A 14,801-nucleotide genomic window follows, 5' to 3' on the forward strand; every position below is an offset into this window, starting at 1 on the left:
AGATGTGTGGGTTAGGTTGGGTTGCGGGGATAAGGCAGGGAGTGGGGCTGGATAGGGTGCTCTTTCAAAGGGTCAGTGCAGACTCGATGGGTCGAATGGGCTCCTTCTGCACGGTAGGAATTCTATGATTCTATCAATCCCTAATTCGGGGACAGATGAATCACCAGCCCAAGTGTACATGTTGTCATCACTCGGTGTGTTTTGTTGTATAGTTGAGATCTTAAAGTTTTTGTAACATGATCTCCAAACACCAGTGAAAATCTGTAAATCACTGGGATAAAAATAAGATTAAAGAATTGGATAAAAGGAATCTGATCAGGGTTCAGCTGCAGAGCTTTTGATATGAGGTTAGCCTAGCAACAGGAACAGATATTTACCTAATTGAAGTCCTGAGGCACAATCAATTTGGCTGGAGACGAAGTTGAATTCAAACTGAGGCTTTATTAGTATCTGAAGTGTGGCCTCCCACAGCAGCTGACAAAATGGCTGCGAGCTGGAGGCCACACATATTTATAACCCGGCTCCTGGGCGGAGCTAGCATGCAGGGTCCCAGGTGAACCTGTAGTGCAGGCTCTACCATACAACCCTTGGAACACAGTGGTTTACCACATTCACCCCCTGTTAAAATTGAGTCTGGCGGGGATGGTGGACAACTATATACAATTCGCAATCTTTAATATTTACAGAACAGTGAAAAAAAAATGTCTCTGGTCATCCGGTGGGCCGGTCAGAGGTTCAGTCGGTCCGGCGCCTTGATCGTCCTCTGGGATCGACAAAGTGGAGCCGGCGATGTTGGTGCTGTCGCGGTCGTAGTTGACTCCGGGAGCATGCCGTAATCCTCTTCATCGACGGGGGTGGGCAGGGGGAGGACGGACGGTCCTACGGGGGTTGAAGGGGGCAGTAGGAGAGGGGAGGGTGGCGCCGGGGGTGACGGGGGTGGTGTGGGGGTGGAACCTGCTGGTGCCAGGTCCTCGAGGGAGACGGCATCCTGGCGGCCGTCGGGGAATGCCATGTAGGTGTACTGTGGGTTCCCGTGGAGCAGGTGCACCCTTTCCACCAACGGGTCCGCCTTGTGGAGCCGCCAATGTTTACGGAGAAGCACGGTTCCCGGAGCTGTGAGCCAAGTCGGGAGCGACACCCCGGATGTGGACTTCTTGGGGAAGGCAAAAATGTGTTCATGCGGTGTACTGTTAGTAGCAGGGCAGAGTAATGAGCGAAATGGAATGTAGTGCATCAGGGAGGACCTCTTGTCAGTGGGAGGCCGGGAGATTTCTGGACCGTAGGGCGAGCTGGACGGCCCTCCATACCGCCCCATTCTCCCTTTCTACCAGTCCGTTTCCCCGGGGGTTGTAGCTTGTCGTTCTGCTGTAGGCGATACCCCTGCTGAGCAGGAACTGACGCAGCTCATCACTCGTGAATGAGGATCCCCAGTCACTGTGGATGTAGGCGGGGAAACCGAACAGAGTGAAGGTCGAATTGAGGGCTTTAATGACAGTGGCAGACGTCATGTCGGGGCAAGGGATGGCGAAGGGGAACCGGGAGTATTCGTCAATCACACTGAGGAAATATGTGTGACGATTGGTGGAGGGGAGGGGGCCTTTGAAATCCACGCTGAGGCGTTCAAAGGGTCGGGAGGCCTTCACCAGGTGTGCGCGGTCCGGCCGGTAGAAGTGCAGCTTGCACTCCGCACAGACCTGGCAGTCCCTGGTGATTGTCCTTACTTCCTCGACGGAGTGGGGAAAACTCTGTGTCTTAATGAAGTGGTACAACCGTGTGACCCCTGGGTGACAAAGGCTGTCGTGTAGGGCCCGGAGTCGGTCTACCTGTGCGCTGGCACAAGTACCTCGGGATAGGGCGTCTGGGGGCTCGTTGAGTTTGCCAGGGCGATACCTAATCTCGTATTTATAGGAGAGCTCGATTCTCCACCGCAAGATTTTGTCATTTTTGATCTTGCCCCGCTGCGTGTTGTTGAACATGAAGGCTACGGATCGTTGGTCAGTGAGGAGAGTGAATCTCCTGCCGGCCAGGTAATGCCTCCAATGTCGCACAGCCTCAACGATAGCCTGGGCCCCCTTTTCGATGGATGAGTGCCGAATTTCGGAGGCATGGAGGTGCGGGAAAAGAATGCCACGGGCATGCCTGCCTGGTTGAGGGTGGCGGCAAGGGCGATGTGCGATGCGTCGCTTTCTACTTGGAAAGGAAGTGTTTCGTCGACAGCGTGCATTGTGGCCTTGGCAATATCAGCTCTGATCCGGGCGAAGGCCTGTTGGGCCTCTGCCGTCAGGGGGAAATGAGTGGACTGTATGAGTGGGCGGGCCTTGTCCGCATAGTTTGGGACCCACTGAGCGTAATACGAGAAGAACCCCAGGCAGCGTTTGAGGGCCTTGGGGCAGTGGGGGAGGGGAAGCTCCATGAGGGGGCGCACGCGGTCACGATCGGGCCCCAGAACTCCGTTCTGGACCACGTAGCCAAGGATGGCCAAGCGGTTTGTACGGAACACACACTTCTCCTTGTTGTACGTGAGGATGAGGAGAGTAGCGGTGCGGAGAAAGTTAATGAGGTTGGCGTCGTGGTCCTGCTGATCATGGCCGCAGTTGGTCACATTGTCTAGGTACGGAAACGTGGCCCGCAAGCCGTACCGGTCGACCATTCGGTCCATCTCCCTTTGGAAGACCGAAATCCCATTGGTGACGCTGAAGGGGACCCTAAGGAAGTGATATAGCCGGCCATCTGCCTCGAAGGCGGCGTATGGCCAGTCCGATTTACGGATGGGGAGCTGGTGGTAAGCGGATTTCAGGTCCTCCGTTGAGAAGACCCGGTACTGTGCAATCTGGTTAACCATGTCAGATATGCGTGGGAGGGGGTACGCGTCGAACTGCGTGTACCTGTTGATGGTCTGGCTGTAGTCCACGACCATTCGATTTTTCTCCCCAGACTTAACCACTACCACTTGAGCTCTCCAGGGGCTGTTGCTGGCCTCGATGACTCCCTCCTGAAGCAACCGCTGGACCTCGGACTTGATGAAGGCCTTATCCTGGGTGCTGTACCATCTGCTCCTGGTGGCGACGGGTTTGCAATCTGGAGTTAGATTGGCAAAGAGCGAAGGAGGATCAACCTTTAGGGTCACGAGGCCGCACACAGTGAGGGGTGGTAAGGGTCCGCCAAATTTAAGGGTCAGGCTCTGGAGGTTGCACTGAAAATCCAGGCCAAGGATAAGTGCAGCGCAGAGGTTAGGGAGGACGTAGAGGCGGAAACTGTGGAACTCTACGCATTGGACTGTGAGCGTGACCGTGCAGTACCCCCGGATCACTACGCGATGGGATCCGGAGGCCAGGGAGATACTTTGATCGGTCGGATGTACCTTAAGGGAAAGACGCCTTACCGTATTTGGATGTACAAAGCTCTCGGTGCTCCCGGAGTCCAGTAGGCAGGAGGTCACGTGGCCGTTGACTTTCACGCTGGTGGATGCGTTGGTCAGAGTGTGTGGTCTGGACTGGTCGATTACCATGGATGCGAGTCGTGGTTGATCGTCGGGTAGTGAGGCGGCCGCTGCATCAGGGTCCTGAAACGCCGTTGGTTTCCGTGTGCTGCGGGGTGGACAAGATGGCGGCGCCCGGAGGTCCCGGGGGTCACAAAATGGCAGCGCCCATGGAACGCATGTTGCGGGGGTGGAGCAAGATGGCGGCACCCATGAAACGCATGTGTTGTGTGGGGGAGAAGGTGGTGGCGCCCATTGCTCGCACATGGCCTGGGGAGGAGGGGAGGATAGCGGCGCCCATTGTCCGTGATCGGGGGGGGGGGGGGCCGACCGCTGCCGCTGAGCGGGCCTGGTGCGGGGGAGAAGATGGCGCCGCCCATTGCTCGCACATGGCCTGGGGAGGAGGGGAGGATAGCGGCGCCCATTATCCGTGACCGGGGGTGGGGGGGGGGGGGCGACCGCTGCCGCTGAGCGGGCCTGGCACACCGCTGCGTAGTGGCTCTTCTTCCCGCAGGCCTTATGAGGTACCCTCAATAATGATGCTTAGAGATTAAACTGTAAAGAAGGCTTTATTAGACTAATAACTATGCTACAGATTTGGACGAGAGCTGACTGCTATACAGACCATGAGGCAGGCCTTTATGTATGGCTCCCAGATGGGCGGAGCCAGAGGCGGAGTCCCCAGGGTTCCAAGCCTGGTCTTAAAGGGGACATCACCTTACATGATGATAAGGCAGTAACCGTTCATCACACCTTACAAAGGGCAGTGCGGGCCGGGCAGTGTTGGTGGGGGTGTCTTTGTTGGCCACAAAAACAGCATCGGGGCCCCCCGGAGATCATCGGCTGGCGCGTAGCGCAGGCTTACTGGGTGGGTAGTGCCCCCGCTGGGGTGGCTGCCTGTGGGGCCCATGAAGCGTAGGAGGAGTGGGCCGTGTGGTTGGGGGCGTAGGACTGTACATTGCGCAGGGCGACCATCATGGAAAGCGCTAGGGTTTTAGTCTCTGCGAGGTCGCGCGTGGTCCCTTCTAGGAGCCGCTGCCTGATAACATCAGACCCAATCCCAGTTACAAAAGCGTCCCTCATAAGGAGATCTGAGTGCTCCTTAGCTGTAATGTCCTGGCAGTCACAGTCCCGAACTAGTGGGATCAGGGCCCTCCAGAAGTCCTCGATTGACTCACCAGGTAGTTGAGTATGCATTGCGAGCGCATGTCTGGCGAAGAGCGTGTTCGTCTTCTGCTCATAACTCTCTTTGAGTCGAGTCATAGCGTCAGTGTAATTGGGCGCATCCTGGATCAGCGGGAAGATTTTAGAGTTGAGTCTGGAGTACAATATTTGAATCTTCTGAGCCTCTGGAACAGGGGTCGGCGCCGTGTTGATATTCGCTTCAAAACAAGCTAGTCACTGCTGAAAGTCCTTTCTGGCGTCGCTTGCCTGTGGATCCAGCTGCAGTCGGTCTGGTTTAGTCCGGAGGTCCATCTTCTGAATCAGATACTAATAAATTGAAGCACGATCAATTTGGCTGGAGACGAAGTTGAATTCAAACTGAGGCTTTATTAGTATCTGAAGTGTGGCCTCCTACAGCAGCTGACGAAATGGCTGCTAGCTGAAGGCCACGCTTATTTATAACCCGGCTCCTGGGCGGAGCTAGCATGCAGGGGCCCAGGTGAACCTGTAGTGCAGGTTCTACCGTACAACCCTTAATATAGGAACACAGTGGTTTACCACAAGTACAGAATAGGGCACAGAATTACAGGAGTTAAATATACAGACGGTAGGAGTTCACAGCCATCTCCTCCAACCTGACGCCTTCCAGGCACCGAGCTCATAACTTTCAGCAACCAGACATCACCAAGCCCAGGCATCTCGAGGCTCATGGGATGATCATCACCAGCCCTTGATCTGAAGAAGTGCAACCCTCATAGGAGTGCCGTGCTTTAATAAAGCTTCTTTTAAGAAACGCTGACACCGATGTGACAGATGAATCCATAATAACAACAGGCAGTTTTTGTCTGTCCGTACTTCTCTGATTGGTCGGTGATGTGGCGGGCTGAGGCTGGAGCATGATGAGGGACATGGAGGACTGAAGTGTGTGATGTACCCGTGCCTGCCAACGGTTGGTGTTGTGTTGGGGGGAGGGCAGTGGGGCAGGGTTAATCAGTGGAGATAAACAACAGCGAAGGGTAAGGGGAGCCCAACGGCAGCCCAGCAAGGAGAGCCGGAGGGATTGATGGGGTAGGTGGGATTTTGGATCACAATGGGAGGGGTGGGCCTTCAGCTTTGGGAAGGGATCCAACATGAAAGGGAGGAAAGAGAGATGGCATGAGAGGGAGGAGACATGGGGAGGGGGGGGCGGGGGGGGAATGCAAGGGGTGGTATGAAATGGCAGAATGGGAATGGCAGAGGAAGATGTGTAAAATATGGCATGGGATGGGCACAATATGGATGGAATGAAAGGAATGGGATGGTTGTGGCATGAGAGCGATGGTCTAGAGTGGATGGAATTGCATGGGCTGTGGATTTAAAGAAATAATGCTGCAATAAAAGTACTAATTTCACTGCAAATGATTTGTGGCTCTCTTCTCGTCTAAAGCAACTAGAGTATTTATGTAAATTTCGTGTAAATTCATCACATTTATCACTTTTTCCAAAATTCCTCTGCCACGTCTGCAGCGTCTGCAGCGTCTCCATCACAACGAAGTCTGGGTTGTCATTGCATCATTCATATCAAATTGGTGTCTGAATTGTTTCAATGTTCTTAATTGAAGCCATAATAATATTATTAAAGGAGTGCTGAGAAACGCTGTTAACACACAGGGACATGGTCTAAGGGAGGGGGATGAGCAGATTACTGGAATCTCACTTCGATCTCCTTGGTCTCTCTGGTTGCAGTGTGTTGTGCTCCTCTCCTTCCCCCTTACCTTCATCCAATTCATCCTCATCAGGTGATGTCTCTTTGGGTTGCTCTCGCAATATGCAGCAACTTACAATCATGTAACAGACACCCACTAACACCTTGGGGCTTGTCATTGGTCAGAAATCGCACTGGACCAGCCATATAAATACTATGGCTAAAAGAGAAAGCCAGAGACTGGGGATTCTACCAGCTCGCTGTTAATTGGGGGTGGTTCATTCCCTTTCTCAGAGCAACAGCTCAGAGAGGCGGGTGGAGTTTTAAAATTTGTTCACAGGATGTGGGGGTCACTGGCTAGGCCAGCATTTGTTGTCCATCCCTAGTTGCCCTTGATAAGGTGGTACTGAGCAGGCTTCTTGAACCATTGCAGCTCATATGGTGTAGGTCGGGCATTGTCAAACTCAGGGGCGCGACCCACGGGTGGGTCGCGGGTGGGTGTCGGGAGGGTCGCGGAGCCATCCGTCGCGGCGCTCCCGACCGCACAAACCTGCGCGCAATAGGCGCAGCAGCCGGCTGTTAATAACGCTGGTTGCAAGCGGCCTTCAAAATGGCCACGATCATGTAAAACAAATACGGCCGCACTGCACATGCGTGCCCGATCATCGGTGCGCATGCGCAGTGCGGTGCTTTTTTTAAAACGGTAGTAGTTTTTTGTTTTACAAGTTCAGGGGGGCTTTATTCATTTATTTTATTCATTTAATTTTTATTTTCTTCATTTATTTTATTAATTTCATTTTTCTTTTTCTTTACAAGTTCGGGGGGGAATTATTTGATAAAATTTGACAGGAAAAATATGCAAAACTTTGGACAGATGGAGACACCATACTTTCCGACACCGGAAGGCTTCCCCTTCATCCAACAGGTTCCATTGGAGGAGCGTGTACGAGGGCCAAAGGGACCCAAAACCATTTCCTCCATTTTTGTCAGCAGCAAACAAGGTAAGAGAAAATGGTGGGTAGCGCAGGTCGGCCGGCGTGGGTCGCGAAGATCGGCCGGGTTGGGTCCCGAAGATTGGCCAGGTGATATATTTCCAAGTCAGGATGGTGAGTGGCTTGGAGGGGAACCTCCAGCTAGTGGTGTTACCATGTATGTGCGGGAAGGTGCTGTCTAAGGAACCTTGGTGAGTTTCTTCAGTGAATCTTGTACATGGTACACACTGCTGGCACTGTGCTTCGGTGATGGAGGGAGTGAATTTTTAAGGTAGTGAATGGGTGGGCTGCTTTGTCCTGGATGGTGTTAAGCTTGCGTAGTGTTGGAGCTGCACTCATCCAGGGAAGTGGAGAGTATTCCATTGCACTCCAGACTTGAGCTTTGTAGACGGTGAACAGGCTTTGGGGAGTCAGGTGAGTTACTCGCCGCAGGATTGCTGGCCTCTGACCAGCTCTTGTCACCAACACAGTATTTAAATAGCTACTTCAGTTCAGTTTCTGGTCAATGGTAACCCGCAGGATGTTGATAGTGGGGGATTCAACAATGATAATACCATTGAATGTCAAGGGACAGTGGTTAGCTTCTCTCTTGTTGCAATGGTCATTGCCTGGAACTTGTATGGGGTGAATGTTATTTGTCGCTTGTCAGCCCAAGCCTGAATATTGTCCAGATCCTGCTGCATTTGGACATGGACTACTTCAGTATCTGAGGAGTCGCGAATGGGGCTGAATATTGTGCAGTGTTACGAACCGCGCTGATGTTAAATGTGAGGGTATCCAAAAACACAAAAGGGTAATGTGTAACACCTGTTCATAGTGGTGTATGTGCTTTTTTGTTGGTATGTGAGGAATGAGGTACAACCCAGTGAGGAATAGTCCAGTCGTTGTGTGATGAATTACTAAAGAATATTTATTAACTTGAAGTAAAGACAAAGACACAAGGCACGAAGGACTATACTACACCTTGACTGATGACTATCCATACATAATTTTACATGAAACTATCCTTTGGTCCCCAACTATCTAAGTTACCTGAACTCTTTTCCCAAATAACATCCAATATTAAGTAACTTTATGAAATACATCCAACAAATAATTACCATAACCCGGTTATGGTGACCACATCTGGGAAACAGTCTTCAGGTTCAGTGAAAGCAGAAAACAGCTGTTTCTCTCGGAAGATTAAATCGGAATCTTGCTGCAATTCTGATGTTAGCTGTCTCTCTCCCTCCTTAGTTAGTGTTCTACAGTTATACTATTTCTTTCCCTGTGATGTTATCCACCCTGTGGAGTCGGCCTTTTGCAGGTACATGTCATTTCCTTGGGCTGCCACCAGTGTAGAATCACGGGCATTGTGCGCTCCTGCTGGGAGCACTGGTCAGGAGAAATTCAGGTGATGCAAATGGCCAGCACACAGCCCATGTGCAGCCCATCTGATTCCCGACCCCGCTGATGTCTGATTCGCTGGGGTCAGGCTACAGAGCCTGACTGCTGGAGCAGCTTTGAAAAGCTCCACTCAGCACGACAGCCATTCCAGCCAAGAGGAGGCTGTTAAAAGACCAGCACCAAGGTTCCTGGAGTTGGAGATTAACCAAATGCTGGATGCCATTGAGGAGAGGAGGGACATCCTCTTCGCCAGGGTGGGGTGGAGACTCAAGCCTGCCATACTGAACAATGCCTGGGATGAGGTGGCAGAGGCTGTGAGTTCTGCCTGCCTCACCAGGCAATATCGGAAGATGATAAACAACCTCCTTAGAGCAACTCGATGTCCCTGGCATCACTCCCATCCCTCACTCCTCACATCTGCCCCAATCCCCTAGAGGCCAACAACACACCTGCCTGCATCTTCCTTACAATCCACCCTCCATAAAACCCCAACACATGTATTGCCCTCTTTGGCCAGGAGCCTTGCACCCACATGCCACCCATAAAACCCCTGTCCCAGCGTCTCACTATGTCCTTTCCGTGACCCCAAGAATAAAGCGGCCCATAATCACCAGGAGCGCCAGAGGACAGAAGGGGGGATCCCAGATATTCAGGTCCATAACCCTCTGAGGAAAGGGCCCCATAACCCGTGGGGGAGGCCGAGAATGGGCTGTGGCTGCTATCGGCATGTGCCAAACAAATGGGAGTCCAATGCAACAAAGATGCCCCTATTGCAAGTGAGTCACCCCTCTCCCACAGACCAGTCCTTCCCAAGATCTCACCCATGTCTTTTGTCTTGCAGGATCACCATCAGACGAGGCCGGGCTGTCCGTGGCCACTGCCCCTCCATCCAGACCCTCAGATCATAAGACATCGACGTCTCGCCACTGCTTTCACCTGTACCATCGCAGAGACTATTACCTTGGTGGGTAATGTTAGTGGTCAGGCTCCTGGGTCACCCTCTGGTGAGCATCATAAACATGCTGCAGCACATCAGGTTGAGGCAAGGACTTCCAAGGTAGCGGACAGTCAGAGGGCTGCCCAATCCCAGGGAACAACTGTCGTCCAGACAGATATTGCGTTTCTGGAAAAGATGATCCCATCTCTGTTGCAGATACAAAAGCAGAGTCAGAATCTACAGAAGGCGGTATTAGCACCAGCAAGTGCAGTTGGGGGAGTCCAAACGCCTTCAGGTGCAGGAGATGTTGCCGACAATGCTTGGCACATAGACCAACACTGAGAGGGTGGCGTCTGTAATGGAAGGCCAGGGACAAGATGTCAGAGCCATGTGTCAGGATCAGGACGTCCAAGGTTTGGGGCACACTGTGCTGTCCGTGGCTGAGGCGCAGGACAGGAGAGTGGACATATCCCAGGTGCACATAGACATTGCTGCAGCGCTCCAAAGCTTGGCTCATTCACATAGGATCATGGCCGAGGGCTGACTAACATTAGCCAGTCACAGAGGGACATGACTCAGACAAGAGGGACATGACACAATCCCAAAGCAACATGGCCGAGGCAGTAAAGGACCTTTCTCACTCGCTCAGGGACATGATCCAGTCTCAGTGTGCCATGGCTGAAGGCATCGAGACCTTGGCTCAGACGAGGACGGGCCTTCAGGACTGGTAGGGACAGGTGATGGTGGAACCTCCGGAGCTCACTCCGGTCTCCCAACTGGCCCATAGAGTAACCTGGGGCCAGCGAATACCCCAAAGGAGGAGGAAGTGATGGGGCCCATACCGGTGCCTCCTGGAAGATCACCTCAGCCCTTCCGAATCCCTCCCCTCCCCCCCACCTGACACTGGCGCATCTCATGAGCAGTGGGCAGAATAGGCTAACACATGTCACCTGTAACACCCGAAAGTTGGCTGGGCGCCACCAGGCCCAGGCCTTCCAATCGCTCTGAACGCGATTCCTGACCCCAGCGAGCCAGGTGCCAGTAGGGCCAGGAATCAACAGTGTGAAGCAACAGTGCTAACCACTGTGCTATCATGCCACCCAAGCCAACGCATCACCCAAGGGAGCACCTCCAAAGTGCTGGGAACCGATGAGTGCACCAGGATGTGAGCCGTGCGCGCTACCTGGATATCGAGTGCAGACGTACATGATGTGCAGCTGGTGGTCACACACCAACTGTATATTCATGGAGTGGAAATCCTTTCTATTAATGAAAGGCACCCATGTCAAGCCAGTGTTTGGAGGGCACAATGCCATGACTGCCCCCTGGACATAGGGCATGCCGGCGATGGCAGCAAATCCTGCTGCTCAGGCATCTTTTTGGGCCTTTTGCAGGTGGAAGGTGATGTAGACTGATGCCCAGGCACCATAACACCGCGGATGCACCTGTGCGCAGACGCTTGTGAGATCCCACACAGGTCCCCGCTCGAGCCAGAGGCATAAAGGTTCAGGGCAACCGTCACCTTGACAACAACCATGATTGCGTGTCTTCCATATCCCCGTGGTGCCAGGTCCGCCAGCAGCTGGCACAGGTGGTGCACGGGCTTCCTCCTTAACCAGAATCGGCATCAGCACAGGCGGTCCAGCAGCTCCTCGAAGACCAGGCACTGCGGATATACATGTGGATTGATGTGGTGCCTCCTTCGCACCTCCTCCTCAGCCAGTTGAATGGCTGGCACTTGAGCCTCACCGGCTGGCCCCTCCTATTATGTGGTAGGCTCCTCTGGTGCAAGGTTCTCCCTGGGCTGACCCTGGCACTCTGCCACCATGCATCTGCATTGGCAGCTGTGGTCAGGGAGGTAGCAAGTATCTGCAGTCTGAAATCCATGTCTCAGCAGGGGGAGTGCGGGGAGATAGTACATCAGCAAGGTGAGGATTCACTTGACCATCCAATGCCACCAGGCTACATGGTCACTCTGAGTTGTCCTGCTGCGACACCCTCAACTTGTCCCCCACCCCTGCTCCCTCCCCCCGGCCCCATCTAGTGATTTGCACTTGGCCTGTGATGTGTGGAGGCTCTATCTTCACCACCCTTCCCTGTCAATGGGGGTATTGGTGGCTATTCAACCAATGTTAGCGATAGGCTCTGTGGTCCCTGTTCTGTTTCTCCCAGTGTGGTCTCCTGTGGGTCTCTTCACTGGGTGAGCCTTGTGCTATCTGCAGGAGGGTGGCAACTGGTTGTGTGTTGGAGATGCTCATACTGTGCAGCCATACATCTCCATGTTAACTGGCTGGTGTGAGAGCAGGTCCTAAAGATGGGGGTGAGCAAGGGATGTGTACATTTGCTGCCCTGTGCTGTGGAGCCTAATTTTTCAGTATGTCTGGTGCTGCTCCTGGCTTGGTTTAGCTCAGTTGGCTAGATGGCAGGTTCATGATGCGCAGCAATGGCAACAGCGCGTGTTCAATTCCCGTACCGGCTGAGGTTATTCATGAAGACCCAGCCTTCTCAACCTTGCCCCTTGCTTGAAGTGTGGTGACCCACAAATTAAATTAGCAGCAGTCAGCTCTCAAAGGGGAGAGCAGCCTTTGGTGCTCTGGAACTGTGGAGACATTTACATTTAATTATCAAAGGGATATCTAAACCACAGAGAGGGAATGTGGTATTCAATCGTTGTGTGAGATTATGTGAGTCACTTTTACTGTTGATATTCACCGTACTGAATCCATCCAGCCTGGGTGTGAACTTTGAGATAAGTAAACAGACGCCACCAAAAGAGACCAAAGCTGCTAGAAACATGGTGTAGACATTTTAAAGTGTGCAAAACTGTAAATAAAGTTCCTGCACATTTAGGAACTAGTGTCATCTCTGTATTGCTCTGATGCAAATCAAATAAATGCACAATGTGGAATAGATTAATCAAGGATAATAATAAGGGAAACACTGGTTTGAGAAGAGAATTGAAATATTGAAACCATTTCTGCGGGAACAGTGAAAAGAGGAGATTTTTGGAGGATGGTTACAAATGTATTCCTCCGGATGAAGGTCTAGTGGTGAAGAGGTCACCAATTTAAGATTGTGACAGAGAGAGTGAGGGGCATGATTCGCGGGAATCATGACATTGCAGATTTGGTGCAGTTTGTCACAGGCAACAGTTAAGGCAGGACCACTGCATCTCCCACAGAGTAGTTGTAGATGGATTGGATTGGATTTGTCTATTGTCACATGTACCGAGGTACAGTGAAAAGTATTTTTCTGCGAGCAGCTCAACAGATCATTAAGTACATGGGAAGAAAAGAAAATACATAACAGGGCAACACAAGGTATACAATGTAACTACATAGGCACTGGCATCGGATGAAGCATACAGGGTGTCGTGTTAATGAGGTTAGTCCATAAGAGGGTCATTTAGGAGTCTGGTAACAGCGGGGAAGAGTCTGTTTGTGAGTCTGTTCGTGCGTATTCTCAGACTTTTGTATCTCCTGCCCGATGGAAGAAGTTGGAAGCGTGAGTAAGCCGGGTGGGAGGGGTCTTTGATTATGCAGCCCGCTTTCCCCAGGCAGCGGGAGGTGTCGATGGAGTCAGTAGATGGGAGGTAGGTTCGAGTGATGGACTGGGCTGTGTTCACGACTCTCTGAAGTTTCTTACGGTCTTGGGCCGAGCAGTTGCCATACCAGGCTGTGATGCAGCCAGATAGGATGCTTTCTATGGTGCATCTGTAAAAGTTGGTAAGAGTCAATGTGGACATGCCGAATTTCCTTAGTTTCCTGAGGAAGTATAGGCGCTGTTGTGCTTTATTGGTGGTAGCGTCGATGTGGGTGGACCAGAACAGATTTTTGGAGATGTGCACCCCTAGGAATTTGAAACTGATAACCATCTCCACCTCGGCCCCGTTGATGCTGACAGGGGCGTGTACAGTACTTTGCTTCCTGAAGTCAATGACCAGCTCTTTAGTTTTGGTGGCATTGATGGAGAGATTGTTGTCGCTGCACCACTCCACTAGGTTCTCTATTTCTCTCCTGTATTCTGACTCGTCGTTATTTGAGTTCCGGCCCACTATGGCCGTATCGTCAGCAAACCTGTCGATGGGAGTTGGAATCAAATTTTGCCACGCAGTCGTGTGTGTACAGGGAGTAGAGTAGGGGGCTAAGTACGCAGCCTTGCGGGGCCCCGGTGTTGAGGACTATTGTGGAGGAGGTGTTGTTCATTCTTACTGATTGTGGTCTGTTGGTCAGAAAATCGAGGATCCAGTTGCAGAGTGGGGAGCCAAGTCCTAGGTTTTGGAGCTTTGATGTGAGCTTGGCTGGGATTATGGTGTTGAAGGCGGAGCTGTAGTCAATTAATAGGAGTCTGATGTAGGAGTCCTTGTTGTCGAGATGCTCTAGGGATGAGTGTAGGGCCAGGGAAATGGCGTCGGCTGTGGACCGGTTGCGTCGATATTCGAATTGCAGTGGATCAAGGCGTTTTGGGAGTATGGCGGTGATGCGCTTCATGATCAACCTCTCCAAGCACTTCATTACGACTGAAGTCAGGGCCACCGGATGGTAGTCATTGAGGCACGTTGCCTGGTTCTTCTTTGACACTGGTATGATGGTGGTCTTCTTGAAGCAGGTGGGGACCTCGGAGTGGAGTAGGGACAGGTTAAAGATGTCCGCGAACACCTCTGCCAGGTTGTCCGCGCAGGTTCTGAGTGCATGACCAGGGATCCCGTCGCCTTCTGAGGGTTCACTTTTAGGAAGGCCGATCTGACTTCGGAAGCTGTGATGGTGGGTATGGGTGAGTTATTGGCTGCTGGGGCACTCGACAGTGGATTGTTGGTTACCTGCTCGAACCGAGCATAGAATGCATTGAGTTCATCGGGGAGGGGTGCACTGCTGCCAGAGATACGGTTCGGCTTCGCTTTGTAGCCCGTTATGTTGTTTAGTCCTTGCCACAACCGCCGAGAGTTTGTCTGTGACTCTAGCTTGGTTTGATATTCTCTTTTGGCATCTCGGATGGCTTTGCGGAGATCTTACCTGGATTTCTTGTATAGGTCAGGGTCGTCTGACTTGAACGCCTCAGACCTGTCCTTCAGTAGGGAGTCAATCTCACGATTGAGCCATGGTTTCCGGTTGGGGAACGTACGTACCGCTTTCTTTGGCACGCAGTCGTCCACACATTTGC

Source organism: Scyliorhinus torazame, chromosome 2 (assembly GCF_047496885.1).
Source record: "Scyliorhinus torazame isolate Kashiwa2021f chromosome 2, sScyTor2.1, whole genome shotgun sequence".
Classification (NCBI taxonomy): Eukaryota; Metazoa; Chordata; class Chondrichthyes; order Carcharhiniformes; family Scyliorhinidae; genus Scyliorhinus; species Scyliorhinus torazame.